The sequence below is a fragment of the Ailuropoda melanoleuca genome, chromosome 9 (genome assembly GCF_002007445.2).
Source record: "Ailuropoda melanoleuca isolate Jingjing chromosome 9, ASM200744v2, whole genome shotgun sequence".
In the NCBI taxonomy this organism is placed as follows: Eukaryota; Metazoa; Chordata; class Mammalia; order Carnivora; family Ursidae; genus Ailuropoda; species Ailuropoda melanoleuca.
The window spans coordinates 43,967,875-43,985,351 of NC_048226.1; the positions used below are offsets into that span (position 1 = coordinate 43,967,875).

General features: G+C 37.5%; 1 protein-coding gene across 4 annotated transcripts in view; it reads right to left on the reverse strand.

Annotated features, from left to right (window-relative positions):
- Positions 1-17,477, reverse strand: part of EYA1 (EYA transcriptional coactivator and phosphatase 1) — a 329,699-nt gene that overhangs the window by 182,183 nt on the left and 130,039 nt on the right. The window lies entirely within an intron of this gene.

Consider the following 17,477-nt stretch of genomic DNA (forward strand, 5'->3'; position numbering starts at 1 on the left):
CACCAACAGAGCAACAGTTCCTTTTTCTCCTCATCCTTGTCAACATTAGTTTCTTGTGTTTTTTATTTTAGTTATTCTGACAGGTGTGAGGTGATATCTCATTGTAGTTTTTGATTTTAATTTCCCTGATGATGAGTGATGTTGAGTATCTTTTTATATGTCTGTTGGCCATCTGTATGTCTTTTTTTTTAAGATTTTATTTATTTATTTGACAGAGAGACAGCCAGCAAGAGAGGGAACACAAGCAGGGGGAGTGGGAGAGGAAGAAGAGGCTCCCAGCGGAGGAGCCTGATGTGGGGCTTGACCCCATAACGCGAGGATCACGCCCTGAGCCGAAGGCAGACGCTCAACGACTGAACCACCCAGGCGCCCCCATCTGTATGTCTTCTTTGGAGAAGTGTCTGTTGAAGTCTTCTGCCCATTTTTAAATGAGATTATTTGTTTTTTTGGTGTTGAGTTGTATAAGTTCTTTATATATTTTGGGTATTATCCCCTTATCAAAATGTCATTTGCAAATATCTTCTCCCATTTGGTAGGCTGTCTTATAGTTTTGTTGATAGTTTTTTTTTGCTGTGCAGAAGCTTTTTATTTTGATGTAGACACAATAGTTTATTTTGGCTTTTGTTTCCTTTGTCTGAAGAGACATATCTAGAAAAATGTTGCTATGGCCAATGTCAGGGAAATTACTGCCTGTGCTCTCTTCTAGAATTTTTATGGTTTCAGGTCTCAAGATTAGGTCCTCCATCCATCTTGAGTTTATTTTTGTGTATACTGTAAGAAAGTAGTCCAGTTTCATTCTTTTGCATGTGGCTGTCCAGTTTTCCCAGCACCATTTGTAGAGTAGACTATCTTTCCTCCACTGCATATTCTTACCTCCTTTGTCATAGATTAGGTGATCATATAATTGTGGGGGTTTTTTGGGCTCGCCATTCTGTTCCATTGATTTATGTGTCTATTTTTGTGCCATTACCATACTGTTTTGATTACTACAGCTTTGTAGTACATCTTGAAATCTCAGATTGCGATACATCCAGTTTTGTTCTTGTTTTTCAAGATTTCTTCGGCTATTCAGGGTCTTTTGTGGTTCCATACCAATTTTAGGACTATTTGTTCTAGTTCTGTGAAAAATGCTGTTGGTATTTTAACAGCAATTGAGAGAGATTTCAAGCAGTAGCAGCAGAAGGGCCACCAATTTGAACCTAGCCAGTCCACAGTATCATTAGCAAAGGAAATTATGGGATGGTTTGTAACATAGCAATAAATACCCATCATTGAAGCTCCTCTTGCAAAGGTTACCAATCATATACATATTGCCAAAGGTAATGCACACATTTTTGTCTTTATCTTAACTGTCTTAATTGTATCATCTTTTTTATGGTAAAATATACATAACATTAAATTTGTGACTTTCACTATTTTCAGTTGTACTATTCAGCGGCATTAAGAACATTAACAGTGTTGTACAACCATTACCACCAACTATCTCCAGAATATTTTCATTTTCCCAAACTGAAATGGTACCCATGAAACACTGGTTCTCCATTTCTCCCTCCCCTCCAGGCCCTGACAACCACCATTCCACTTTCCGTTTCCATGAGTTAGACTTTTTTAGGCATCTCATATAAGTAGAATCTTTAAATATTCTTCCTTTTATGTGATGAGTGTTGCATCTTAATTTAGTCTTGATTATAGCATCTCGCATTGCTGCACATATCCTCCCTGAAATGTTCTTCCTGAGGTCTTGCCCCATGACTCTCTTTTGGTGCCTTTCCCCTCATTTGTTGGGTCTCTTTTGAAGGCTGGTCTTTCTCTACTGACTCCAGTTCCTCTTAAACTTCATGTTCTCTCAGGTGTTTTCTCCTGTGTGACCTCATTCCCTTCTATGCTTCAATTAATATATTTAAGTGCGGTGATAGCCAAAGCACTGTCTCTGATGACACAGAGCTATTTTTAGAAAACTGAAATAGCCCCTGATAAATTTTCCATTTTCAGCAATTATGTCTTCCTCCATCACCCCAAAGTCTTACCCCCATTAAGATTATCTTGAGGCTAGGGATGACAGAAGATATGATGTAAAGGAAGCCCCCTTAGGACAAGAAGCGAAAGAGAACAGCCTTCCAGTTCTGGGCATTGGTTGTTAGAAATGGAAATTTATGCAATTAGTTAAGGCTTGTCAGACTTAAGAAGAGGTAGCCCCAAGAAGGGGGATCAAGCCTAAATCATGGGCTCAGGTTTGAATCTTTAGAATGTGGAACTAGGTCCCATGCCTCAAACAAAAATCATCAGATGGTCAATAACCAAGAACCAGTAACCTTGCTTGGCATTCCCTTAGGATATGGTAAGATGATCATAATTCTAGGAATTTAAAAAATCCATTAAAAAAAATAAAGATGTGGGGGCGCCTGGGTGGCACTGCGGTTAAGCGTCTGCCTTCGGCTCAGGGAGTGATCCCGGCGGCGTTATGGGATCGGGCCCCACATCAGGCTCCTCCTCTATGAGCCTGTTTCTTCCTCTCCCACTCCCCCTGCTTGTGTTCCCTCTCTCGCTGGCTGTCTCTATCTCTGTCAAATAAATAAATAAAATCTTTAAAAAATAAAAATAAAAAAATAAAGATGTGTGTAGGGGTTATATTTTATAATGAAAATATAAAGTGTTAAGAAATGAATGAGGAAATTAGAAAATTTTACTATCAATACTTTAAAGACCATGAGAGGGGCACCTGGGTGGCACAGTGGTTAAGCGTCTGCCTTCAGCTCAGGGCGTGATCCCGGCGTTATGGGATCGAGCCCCACATCAGGCTCCTCTGCTATGAGCCTGCTTCTTCCTCTCCCACTCCCCCTGCTTGTGTTCCCTCTCTCGCTAGCTGTCTCTATCTCTGTCAAATAAATAAATAAAATATTTAAAAAAAATAAAGACCATGAGATAATGTATTTTATAATCATTAGGCTGCTCTGGGTATTCTTTTTTTTTAAAGATTTTATTTATTTATGACAGAGAGAGAGCACAAACAGGAAGCAGCAGGCACAGGGAGAGGGAGAAGCAGGCTCCCTGCTGAGCAGAGAGACTGATGTGGGGCTCGATCCCGGAACCCCGGGATCATGACCTGAGCCAAAGGCAGACACCTAATCAACTGAGCCACCCAGGTGCCCCTGCTCTGTGTATTCTTCGTAGACTTTTTGGATTTTGGAAACCTTTACCACATCCTAAAATCATAGACCAGAGACCATAATTTGAAATGGCTAAGGAATTTGATTAATTAAGTGCAGTTAATGTTTAAAGAAGATTCAATTGGTTAAATCTGTGAGTTAATTAAACCAAATAAATAAGTGAAAGTAATTTTTCTTACTTTGTGACAAATAACCAGATTTAAAAGTAAAACACGGTCTTTAAGCTTTGGGATAAACCACTACATTAAAACACACGGGAATATGTAAATTCCTTTTTATATACAAAAGTCTTCCTCAGGCATGAGAACCCACCCCAGAATGGAAGACAGAAGGCAGCCAAGAATTTCTGTGTCTCCAATGGGGACATGAAAGTGTTAAGAAACCTAATGAGCTAAGTAGAGGCTTTTGTGACAATGAGGAGGCCACAGATGGGTCATTGAGCCTGGAGGCCACTATGGGGACCAAGGACTTGACGAAAAGGAACCAGCGTGATGCTGGACAGGACCACACAGGGCCAGCCATGCCTGGGCCCTCTACCAGGCAGGGTTCACCGTGATCAAGTGGACAAGGACATCTCTGCATGGGCTATAGACAACACTCACCACAACACGTGTATGACAGATACAATAGCTATACCTACCACAAGGCCAGGATGGCACAAATGCACCCCCAGGCACTTAGATCACCCCAGGGAGAAAAAAAGAGATGCCAGAGAATCCAAACTATCTACCGGGACTGAAAGGACCTGGAAGGACGACCTGTTTACCTAAGAGATTTGTGACCTTGAAATAGACACATTTAAGGATCTTTGCTGCTGTTGTTGTTAGTTTTGTTTTGCTCTATGTGCTTGGAAGCAGGATACAATCAGTTATAGAAGATAAAATCAACTTGGAATTTACATCTGAGTCATGTGTCAACTGTAATAGCACAGTCCCTAGCAGATGACATCTTCTAAGCTCCAAATTCAATCTACTCACTGTACTGACCACACTGCCAGACTGTCTTCATAAAATATAAACCTCATCATATCTCTCATTGCAAAATTCTTCATAGATTTTAAGGTGAAGTTCAAACTCACCAGCTTATCACAGTGGCCCTGGATGATCTGGCACAAGCCTCCTTCTCCAGCCTGGAGTCCTCACTTGATGCATACACCTGCTTCCTTCTAGCCATTCTGAGACATGAGTAGGTCCCAAACCTGACCCTCGGGTTCACACTTCGGTGTTGTTCCCTGTGCCTGGAATTTCTAGACCCTACCATCTATCAGAACTCAGCTCAGCATCACCCTGGTCATCCTTTTCTCATATTCCTATCCCTCTTTTGTGTGACCAGTTAACTTTCCTATAAACACTTCAAATGCAATCTGTACCAAAGTAAACTCATATTCTTAACCCAAAACCTGCTTCTCTATTTCTCTATTTGGGGTGCAACAAGTAACCCAACCTGGAAATGTAAAGGGTTTTTTGACTCCCCCTTCCTCACATCCAAATCCAATGCCAAGTCCAGCTCATGCCACTCTACATAGCCACCTCCGTCTCTTTGCCCTATTCCTATCACCCGGCTCAGACAGCCTCGCAGCTGATGGTTCTCTTCAGTTCACACTGCAGCCAGCGTGAACTTCATACACAGGGAGTCTGATCATTTCACTGTGAGTCTTCAAGTCCTTTAACAGCTAACGCTCCATTATCAAAAATTAAAGACCACACTCACAGAACAGCTTGAGAAGCTCTCCATGGTCTAGATGTCATCCACCCTTCCAGTTTGTCCCCCAGGACCACCTGCTTGCCCTTCATGCTCTGGCCCTAAACTGCTGTAGTTTCCTTGGATACAAGTGCTTTTCCTCAAGACACCTTTACTCATGCTGTCCCTGCCACTGGAAATGTCCTTGAAACTTTAGTTCAAGTTAGATACCAAATTAAAAGAAAGCAAATGAGGGCCATAGTAGACCTTCAGATAAATTTCAGCAGGAACAAAAACAGAAGGAAAGAGCCATCCGTGCGTTAACCATCAACCCCACTTTACTCCAGTCTACAAGACTGCTCAATCTTCTCCATGCCAATGTGAGATGAAACTTCCCTTAACTTCTTGTGCTCCTTTACACTTACCTGGAAGTTGGGTACGTACATGAGGGTGTTGGAAAAATGTAAAGAGGGAAAAGAAAGGGTCAAGTTGAGGCCTGGGATGAGGCACATCCCAACGATGATTTAGGAGCAACTGGATTGACAAGGTTCAGATTATTTGAAAGATAGAAAAATAACTGAAATTCCTATTTATCAGGGCTAAGGTAAAGGTCTTTTACTAAATTTATCCTTATGGTATCATCTCTAGAGCCAAGGTCCTACACTTGTGAGTACCAATCGTGCAGACACATATTAACACTTCGGTTGTAAAATTGCTTTGAATATTTCATCCCTTCTGGTTCTCTTAGAAGAATGCAAAGATACTCCAACACACACCCCCACACACACACACAGACTCACACTTGTACACACACACACGTGCTCGGGTATGCAGACACCGTTTATAATTGTCTCCCTCCGTGTGTCACTTGGGGATTTAGTGGTATTTTAGTTAACAGGTTGATTCTAGGCTCTTATAATATAAAAAGCACTTTGTATACACAACATGGGCACAGATCCAGAGTAATGCCTTTAAAGCCTGGGGCACTTTAAAATTTGTTTTACATCAAGCTAATCATGTCATGAATCTGCATTTTCATTATACATCACAACCATCCTTATTTTTACTAATGACATTCAAGATGAGAAGAAACAGAGTGCATATATTAAGACTACCATCTGATCTTCCATTTGTTAGAGTAAAACTAGACATCTTAGTAGAACCGCAGATGAATTACATAATATTTATGAAGGGATCTTATAATAAAAATGAAGAAATCAAAACCAGATGAAAGTAGATAAAAGCTTAATTTCCATAATTAAAATTATATTATACTGAATTGAAGTAATACTTATACAGTGGTAACAAATTACTATGAAGAATATTGAATTACTTTGCATTTCAAGTTGCTAAAATATATGCAAATTTGTTACATAAAAAATATTTCAAGGTTCCCTACTTCAACAGACATAAATGAAATTAAAAAGATCAAGTATCCCAACTGTCCCAATGGTTAAAGTTATATCAGAGGTAAAGTATCCACCTTAAATTTTAAATATTTTAAATTCAATTTTATACTCACTTTACATGTATTTTGGCACGTGGTATTATTTTATGCTACAAAGATTCTTTTTAATTCTTTAAAGTTGCAATTTATAGTGTTGAATCATTATATTGTACACCTGAAACTAATATAACATTGTATGTTAATTATACTTCAATTTTTAAAAAAATTTACTGCGTCACAGAGATAGCAACTACAATTTTAAGTGTTTTCCACATTCACAATCTCTAGATCTTTAAGAGTTGCAGCCAATTTCCCAACCTCGCTAAGACATGAGCTTAGAACTCTGAGGAAACACTATCTGACGTGGTAATTGGTTCTTTTCATGTTGTTTACATTATCGGCCTGCATATATTTTAAATTGGTGTGTCTGCTCCCCATCAAAACATTTTTAGGAAGGTTTATTTAAAGAGCTTAACCTTTCTATGTAGATTTCTTCTTTTCTAAGCATTGTAATATCCAGAGAGTGGCTGACTTATCTTCCCCCAGATCCCACTACCCATTCACAGTGGGATTTCTCATCTTTTAGGACTGACTTCAGGTGGGATCTACCGTGGGCTCTCGTCTCTGACCAAAGCCAGGTTGGGGCCCCTCCCTGGGATTTCACTTGTTCCCACAAATATCCAGATCAGGAATATTTCCCCCTGCTGTTCTGGCAGATAATCCATCTCCTCTCCTAGACTACAAACTTCCTGAAAGCAGCGACTATGTTCAGCTTTTACCTCCTCAAGGTCCTCGCATGGTCACCTTTGCTTGGTAAGTGTCTATTGATGAATAAAGACATGAAAGGAGCTATAAAAACACCAGCATCAATCTTTCCCCACTAGTATCATTCTTTACACAGTGCTTTTGTGTCTTAAAAGGTGAAGGGCAAAATCAGCATCGAATCCTTCTCTCAGGCTATGGCAGTCCCCCTGGAGGGAGAAATGCAACTTAATCTCGAATCCAAGTTTTGAGTATCGAGGCACATTGACAATAGCATCTTGATCTGATAATTAATAGTCCTCAGAATGACATGCTCACTGATCTAGTCGAAATTTTTAAGTAGGCACTATATACCTCTATACCAAACCATGGCAAATAGAGCCTCATAGATTTAAAATATTAAAATATAATGCAAAAGGTCTTTCTAACTTAGTGAATGAAGAATGAAGCTAACGCCCTTCTAGATGTAATATTAGCACTTGATTTTTTAAAAGATTTTATTTATTTATTTATTTATTTATTTATTTATTTGAGAGAGAGAGAGCACGTGCAAGCATGAGTGGGGGGGAGGGGCAGAGGGAAAGGGAGAAGCAGAGCCCAACAGTGGGATCATGACCTGAGCCAAGAGCAGACGCTTAACCGACTGAGCCACCCAGGTGCCCCAACACTTGATTTCTAATATAGAAGTAAATTAAAAATTATTTAACTAAAGTGAGTGATGAGAAACATATTCAGCAGCATCCAGGCAACAGGCAAGTGGTCAAACGGATGAGGCCAGGCCTCAGGATGCCAGAACACCCTCGAACCCTAAAAGAATAAGGATGGATCTTGTGCTAGCCATCAGAGAAAACAGGAAAAATTTAGGTACAAAGGAAGACAAGAGCTGAGAAAATAAGCAGGAAAAGCATTTTACCTGTTAAAATAGTTACTGATTAAATAGCAAAATCTAGAGTTTAAAAAATTTAGAAAAATTTATAAAGCACTTTCTCCCATGTAATCTCACTGACATCCCACAACAATCCTGAGATTAGAAAGGTCAGGGAATATAGCTGTTCTACAGACGAGGAAACTGAGGCTCAGAGAGGCTAAGGACAAAGCGATAGTGTCAGAAATGAAACTTAATCCAACAGCTTTACTTTTAATCCAGTCTCTTCAAAATGCAGCACTATAATTTTTCCTCAATTTTCCTCCACTTAAAAAGAAATGCTTCTAAGTGACTATAGTTGAACTGGAATTTAGAAAATTTTGAAACTCTGCTATAATTGAATAATATCTATCTGGGTTATACTTAGCTGTACATTTTACTTCTGATTGCATAAATATTCATAGAGAAACACCTATGAGGAATATTCAAAGCACTGAGCAGTGTGGTTCTCATTAACACTAATAGAGATCAGGTGGATAAATTCCCATTCAGTGCTTTGAAAATCTGTCCTCAACTTTTCACCATTTAGGTGGCTATAAAGTACACTCCTTGTTTTGGTTTTGCAGTAAAAAATATGCTTAACTGTATCACTTTCACACCACTTAGAAAGATGTTTCTGTTTTTTAGTGATGCTAATTCTTTCAATTAGGTCAAACTATCCAGTCATATTTTTTACCACCTTCTGTTTTTCTAAGCCTCACAAATCTAGAAACTCCTATGCATCTAAGATCAGCACTGTCTCCAAGACCAAGGTCAACACCTATGATGTGGCTGGAAAACTGCAATGCCTTCAGAAACCAGTACGCGTGAAAGAAAAATGGGTAGGGGGCCCCACAGTGTGGTACAAACTCTCCTGAATGGGTCATTTGCTGTTCAACTCAAATGGGTTGTCAAGCAGGAATATGCATTCACTATTACTAGATCTTCTAAGTTTTTGGGAAAGCCAGAAATCTATATTTTTTCATTATAAAGTTTCTGATCTTTAAGTGTTATAATTAAAGAGGGGCACCTGAGTAGTTCAGTCAGTTAAGTGTCTGCCTTCGGCTCAGGTCATGATCTCGGGGTCCTGGGATTGAGCCCCACATTGGGCTCCCTGCTCAGTGGGGAGCCTGCTTCTCCTTTTCCCTCTGCCTGCCCCTCCCTCTGCTTGTGCTCTCACACTCTGTCTCTCTGTCAAATAAATAAAATCTTTAAAATAAATTAATGTTATAATTAAAGATAATTTTTTAAACAGTGTATGGACCAGCATTGTTTAGAACAAACAGTATTTGTGGGCCATGAGTTTACAATTGCTGCATTGAGTTTTCTATTCTAACAAGCAGAATGGTTGACACAAAGTCACTAAGCTTCATTCCATTGGTTCAGATTTCAGTAGGGAAGACTGTTTATCCCCATTGGTTACAATCCAATCCCTATGTAAATTTAGAAAAAAAATAGGATGGTATAAAAGTTCAAATGTTAGGGATCTGCAGAATAAATATGGAGGAAGAAATTGTTTGCTCATGCCAACACAAGTGAATGTTGATGAGAAGCCAAGAATAAAAATTTAAAAGAAAGACATGTAACCTTCTTCTATTTCATGATAATCTGATATAAGGATTCAAAAATAACTATAAACAGAAATTTTCATTCTAAATCAGACTATTTAGAGTCATCTTACTAATGGCTTTGTGAAATGATTCTTAATATGGAATTTATTGGATAGATGGGGTTTAGTTCAATTCATGTCAACAAATATCTTATAGCCCATGTGTGGGCTAGATTATGCTGAGAACACAGATAAATGAGGGATGTCACCTGCCCTCATAGAGCTCATGATCTATAAGGCAAGCAGAACATAAAATGTGATAGATTTGTTTGAAGGCTCTTAGGGAGGTATAGGGAGATATTTGGGGGACATAGAGGATAGGGGGTATGATGGTCGGCAACTACTTAATGCAGGTGATGTTAAAACTGCATATTGAAGAATGAATGGAAGTCCAGGTAAATTAGGAAAGACAAACGGAACAGCATTTGCAAAGGGATGCAAGCCAGAAATAACATGGCAACTTCACCAATGTACAGTGAGCCACTGACAACATTTAAGAAAAGAAGTAACATTGCCATCTATTTTAGATAGATCAACCTGGCAGGCTATGAAGGATAGAATTAAGAAGATAAATAAGGGACAGAAACACCTCTTATGAGACTATAACTGTGGTCCACTTGAGTCATAAGGACCTAGAAAAGAGAGATAAGAAACTTTGAAACTTTGAAAAGGGGGAGATGTGAAAAATGTTGGGAAGGTAAATTGTTGCAACTGAAGGATTTATATAATGGTAGAGCTGAGGAGAAGCAATGTCAATAATTCACAAATCTCTACCTTTAGGTCACAGTGTTGTTAGTCACGGTGTCCAAAGAGACCAAAAATGAAGGAAAGGAACAGGTTTCAGGGAAGGTGATGCCTATGGGATATTCAGGTGGAGATTTTCAGTTTTCTGAATCTTGGGGATAAGATGCTAGCTGAAAATATACTTCACAAAATTCTTAGAAATTAGGTGGTGGTTAAAGCATGAGAATAGTAAAGAACATTTAGGGTGAGTATATAATGAGAAGAACAGGGCTGAACATAGAAACCTAGGGCAACACCATAACTTAGTACAGACAAAATCAACAGAAAAGTCGAAGACCTGATAAAATATGCGATGAGGCTTCAAGAAAGGAATAAGCAGTGTTGTACAGCTAGTACCTGCCGGTAACTGTGCTAACTATGTACAGCTTGTTATAATCCCCAAAGTTAGTTATTGTATTGTACTCAACTTCAAGTCAAGAAAACTAAGCTACCCCCCAAAATTGAAGTCTTGCTCCATGTCACTCTGGAATTAAAACACCTGCAATCAAAACTAGTCCTGCCACATTTCAAAGTCTGAACAATTTCTATTTCATCATGATGCCGGTGATCCTCAAGGTCATATAGCAAAGTGGTAAAGTAAGTCAAGGACAGAAAAGTGTCCCTAGAATTTACAACAGAAAGTCCACTGATAATTACAGCTAGAAACTCGAAGTTTGTGGAATGACTGGAAAATGAGGAAATGGAGTTAGCAAATACTAAATGTTAGCAAACGTAAAGAAGCTTGGCTATGATGATAAGAAAAAGAAAGCAGAGGTGGGCGTGGGTCAGATAGTGAGGGTGACCACAGTTTTCCAGTTGTCTATGAAGCAGTTTACAAGGCATTCATTATTATGATGGCTTGTCTATAGTTTAACACAGAGAGAGAAAGATAGCAGAAGAACCTTTCTGGAACTATGACTGTACTGATCATCTCCAGCTACCTACAGTCTCAGCTACTTAGGAGAGAATGATAATATTATCCAGTTTTCTAATTAATACCGCATCAAACAAACACAGAGCTCCTTCAACACCCTATCAGGCTGAAGCTCAATCACACATTCGGGAAGAGGAAGTACGCAAGTCTTTCTTGGCACAGTAACTCAGATCAGAGAAAAGTATATTTTAATAAGCATGAGAATGATAGTCAAAATCAGCTTGGAAATGAATTGAATTATATGCCAAGTCTTATGCAGACTGGTCCTGGTTATCAAACATCATGCTGGCAACTTCACAGCATCCAGCTAGTTCCAGGGGATTTGGGAAGCCAGCCAGTTCCTACACACAAGCCTCTCTGTAGACTAAAACATGTAGAGCATTCTTCTGGGCTCCTGTCACCCCGCCACAACAGGATGCCTGCCAGTCTCCTTCATCTCAGGACTTCACCAAGACAATCAAGCAACAAAAACAACGCCCAACAAACAAAAACAACACAAAACAAAACACAAAAAGAAAGAGGGAGAGAGAGAAAAACACAAAATCTCTCCTGCCTCCCCTGCCTCCCCTGCCCTTTTTTATGGGGGAAAAAAAATTCTGCCAGGAAACTCTCATGATGCTTTCATTCTTTTTATTCTAATGGGATTTACCATTGGTATACAGGGCTTACTTGTTTCTCTTTCATTAGTATTTTAATATATTATAAATATTTTTAAATATAGCAAATTATATTTAATTCTATTGCTTAATCTCTGCTTTAGAGTAAAAAATGTCAGGATATGTGTTCTCTCTTCTATTAATTACTAACAGTAATTAAAAAAAAGACAGTTCCACATTATACAGGTTAGATGAGTTGTGAAATGCATCAAAAATTCCCTTTAATGGGATGCCTGTATGGCTCAGTCTGTTGACTGTCTGCCTTCAGCTCAGGTCATGGTCCCAGGACCCTGGGATTGAGCCCCACGTCAGGCTCCCTGCAGAGGGAGCCTGCTTCTCCCTCTCCCTCTGCCTGCTGTTCCTCGTGCTTATGCTCGCTCGCTCTCTCTGTCAAATCAATCAATCTAAAAAAAAAAAAAAAAAAAAAAGGGAAAAAAAAAAAAAAAAAAAAAAAAAAAAAAAAAAAAAAAAAAAAAAANAGAAAGAAAAAAATCCCCTTTAATGAAATGTATTAAACACTATGGATAGAACTATGAGCACTTGGCAAGATTTTCAGAAAGTGAATTGGCCAAGCAGGCAGGTTGTATATTCCTTAAGCAGCTTTTATCAAAGAGGGTCAATCTAGAATTTTCACATTCTCTTACTAGGCTCTGCGTTCCCCCCAAATATAATTGACAATTTTTTTATATTTAAGGTGTATGATTTGATATTTTGATATACTTCGGCATTGTGAACAATCAAGCTAATGAAGATATCGATCATCTCATAGTCACTTTTCTGTGTGTGAAAACACTTAAGATCTACCCTCTTAGCGAATTTCAAGTATATCATACAGTATTGCTAACTATAGTCACATTGCTATAACTTACGTCTCTAGAAATTATTTATCTTGAATAACAAATTTTACATTTATAACAGAACTGTGAATTTTAGGATTGTTTTTTCTATTTCTGTAAAGAATGCCATTGGAATTTTGAAAGGGGTTGCATTGGATCTACAGATAGATAAGTATGGACATTTAAATAATTTTAATTATTTCAATCCATGAAATGGATGCCTTTCCATCTATATGTGTCTTCTTTAATTTCTTTCATCAGTGTTTTATAATTTTCAGGATACAAGTTGTTCACTTCATTAACTTTATTCCTAAGTGTTTATTTTTTCTGTTGCTATTGTGAATGGATGGTTTTCTTAATTTCTTTTTTGGATAACTTGTTGTTCGTGTATAGAAATGTGACTGATTATTGCACATTGATTTTGTATCATTCAACTTCACTGAATTTATTAGTTGTGACAGGTTTTTTGGTGGAATCTTTAGGGTTTTTTACATATAATACCATGTCATCTACAAACAGACGCAACGTACAGTTAGGTTGTTTTTTTGAATCTTTCTTCTTTTTTAATGTAGGCTTTTCCTTCTTAGCACTTCTTTTTGTTGTTGTTGTGACATCCCACAATTTTTGGTGTGATATGTTTTTGTTGTCTTTGTCTTGAGATACTTTTTAAATTCCCTTTTATATCCTCTGTGACCCAATGGTTGTCTAAGAGGGTATTGTTTAGATTCCATGTATTTGTTAATTTTCCCATTTTGTGTAATTGATTTCTACTTTCATTCCATTGTGGTCAGAAAAGATACTTGGAATGATCTTGAGCTTATTAAATTTGTTAAGACTTGTTTTATGACTTAACATATGATCTAACCTGGAAAATGTTCTGCGTGTGCTTGAGAAGAATGACAATCTTCTGCTGTTAGCTGGAAAGTTCTGTATATGTCTGTTAGGTCCATTTGTTCTATAGGGTTGTTCAAATCAGCTGTTGGGCTTGGCTTTTGAAGGTAGAAAAATCAACATTATGAAAAAGTCCTCAAACAAAAGATATTAACACCTGGAAAAAAACTGATTCCAAAAATATCTGATAGTCCATGTATGAGTGACAGATTCCCATTAAAATCTTTTTGAAGCCAATTTTAGTACAAGATTCTAATCAACTGTTCTCCAGTCCTTGTAGAGCCTTTGTACTCCACCAGACTTCTCTATACTGTAATGCCAATAGTTCAATTTGAAACCTTGAAGATCTCTAGCCCAATAGTCAGTTCTCTGCATTTTTCAGTCTATCCCTCTATTTACTTCTATACTTCAAAACTATATTTCCCATACACCTTTTCCCTAGTTGATGTTTAATTTTTGTAGCATTATTTAATATATCCTTTAGATGCTGTTGAATTTATCAGATGCCATTTACGTTTTGCATTTAGTGATATAGTCAAAGGTTTTTCTCCTTCAAATATTTTGATGTAATGCCATAAATATTGATAGATTTCCTTATGTTAAAACATTCTTCAATTCCTGGGATAAGCCTGACTTGGTAAGGGAGAATACTGCTTTTAATACATTATTAGCTTTGATTTCCTAATCAAATTCCTTTAAACTTTTGGAAATCTTGCATTTTCTAGTGAAATTGGTCAATTTGTCCTTTTTAGAATTTAGGTTTTGATATTAATGATAAACCATTTCATAAAATGAATAGGAAAAATTAACCATTGTTTGATATGATGCGAGATACTTTTGAATTATAGGAATTATTCTTTCTTTAAAGGCAGAGCCGGGGCGCCTGGGTGGCACAGCGGTTACGCGTCTGCCTTCGGCTCAGGGCGTGATCCCGGCGTTATGGGATCGAGCCCCACGTCAGGCTCCTCCTCTATGAGCCTGCTTCTTCCCTCTCCCACTCCCCCTGCTTGTGTTCCCTCTCTCGCTGGCTGTCTCTATCTCTGTCAAATAAAAAAAAAAAAACACAAAAAAAACCATCTAAAGGCAGAGCCATTTAGTCTGGTGCTGTGGGTTATTCTGTCCACTAGGGTAGGTTCCCTCCAAATTGGGCAGAGTTGGTAGAATTAAGCCATCTGAAAACCATATGCAGCAAATAGGCAGGTTCCTACCTCTTAGGTTGCCTCAGGGAACCACGATTTGTGATCTACTTCCCCAGACCTCAGTAAGAGGTAAAATTTTTTCCTCTGTTATTGGTGCCCTTGTTCTCTGTCAGAGTAAAAAGATTAAGTCCAGAGTTTATCAGAAATAACAAGCTGAAAATGGGGGATGGGAGTAATCCCTGATTGAAAAAAAATTTTTTTTCATTCAAAATAGCAACAAAAATGGCAAGATACAAAAGAATAAATTTAACACAAAAGGTGTGAGGCTTTATAAGGAAAACAGTAAACTATTATTAAATGTTATAGACCCAGACACATAAATATAACATGTTCAAAGATAAGAAGGCTTAACATTCTAAAATTATAAAAATTTTAAAATATTAACACATACAATAATGTAATTCAAAGCAGAGTGTCTCAAATGGGGGTGATGAATTGGGTAAAAAATTTTTCAGAGTTCATATAAAAATTTAAAATGTTCGAGAATATCCCTCAAAATTTTGAATTGAAGGCTAAGGCAGGACTTGGTTTTTTACTTAATAGTAGTTACTGTAAGATTACTCTAATTAAAATGGTAAGCTTTTGGCATAGGAATATACAAAGAAATTAGCAGAACAGGAAAGAAAACCAAAGATAAATCGAAGTACAAATACATATTAATTTATGACAAAGGTGGCATTTCAATTCAGTGAAGAAAGTGAAGTTTATTTAATAAACAGTGCAAACATAATTGGCTGGGGAAAAAACAAAGATAAATTTTGCTTGTATGTTCCATACAAAAATTAATTCCAGATGGATTAACAATTCAAGCATAAATGATTTTAAAAATATTTAAAAAGGAAACTAGAATATCATTTGTACAAGGTCCAGTGGGTGAGATTTTCCTAGGCAAAACAGGAAACCCAAAAGCTATAAAGGAAAAGATTAACATAATTGACTACATAAAGGTCTAATTATTGTATAGCATAAGAGAGCATAACTGAAGTCAGAGATGATGGTAGACTGGGAAAATATTTGACAGAAATTGAGTGAATAATCCGAAACAAGCAAAACTCCACCTATTGATTAGAAAAAGACAAGCAATACCATAGAAAATTGTTAGAAGAATGTGAGCAGGCAATTGGTAGAGGAGGGAATCCAAATAGCCAATAAACATACGAAAAGAAATGCATCATTACAAGCAAACCAAAAAAACTGACCAAAACCAAACAAACAAAACAAAATGTGTGCAAGGGGTAACAGGTAGTGCTGGTGGAGTTATGAAGAAATGGAAATTCACGTAGGTTGCTTGTGGTAGTAAAAACATGTCACAGTGTATACATACAAATTTACACAAATGTGAATCGGTAGTATTTATTAAACTAGAATTTGCATTTGCTCATGCTGTAACCAGTAATCCCACTTTTGAGAACGTACCCAATGGAAATAAAAAAGACTACTATGTAAGGACTTCCACGGCAACATTTTGGTAATGATGAAAATGGAATCTACTTAACATCTACCAGAGGAGCAATAAAGGGGTAAATTGTAAGTGGGAAAGAATTGCATCCTGCTTCTAAAAAGAATAAAATAGAGCCATATCTATAAACCTAAAGGGATATCTATTTTCAAGTAAAAAAGCAAGGTGCAGAGTAATGTGCGTACTATGATACCATTTTTGAAAACAAAAACAAAACCTCTTAAATAATATGTATGTTTAAAAAAGTATGGAAAAAGTTATGAAAGTATACACCCCTGGCTGTTAGCACTGGTCACTTCAAGAGGACCGGAATGTAAGGAGAGGCTGAAGGAAGGTAACTCACTCTTTCTTTAAGCAAGTTTGGAGTGTTTCACTTCTAAAATTGCATTACCTAATTTTTGTGAATTTTAAGTTTGTGACTCTAAATTTTAAATTTATTTTAAAAATTTAAAATTTATTAATTTTTAATTTAAAATTTTAATGTGAATTAAAAAAACTAAAGACATTTAAAAAATAATTTTGCTTGTTTAGGGAACCAATTTTTGTAAGTCAGTTTGACTACAGCACAGTGAGTGGGAAGGGAGAAATCAGATTGAAAATGGTGGTGGGGTCCACATTATAAAGGACTACATACTTCAGCTCTATTCAGGAATCTCTTGTGCTTATAAGAAAGTGACCTAATTTTTAAAGATTTATTTTTTCATTTTAGAAAGAGGGAATGGGGGAGGGGCAGAGGGAGAGTCTCAAGCAGACTCACACTGAGCACAGAGCCCCATGCAGGGCTTAATCCCACAACTGGAGATCACCACCCAAGCCGAAACCAAGAGCTGGAGCTGAACTGACTGCCCCACACGGGGCCCCCTAGGAAAGTGACCTAATAGAAATGTACATTTAAAAAGCAATAGCATTTTGGAATAGGAGTAAGAAATTTTGGAGGTGTCCATATCCCAGAGTTATTTTTAAAAATCCCAGCAAGGAGAGGAAAGAGAAATACAGGAATAGTGTTTTTCAAACCACTGGTCACAATATATATCAGGCCTTGAAATGACTTGAATGACTTGCTATGAACATTTTTGAAAAATGAAATAGAATATAAAACATCAGAGGGAATCAATCCTAATAAATGAAGGTATCACTCTAGAGATGTTTT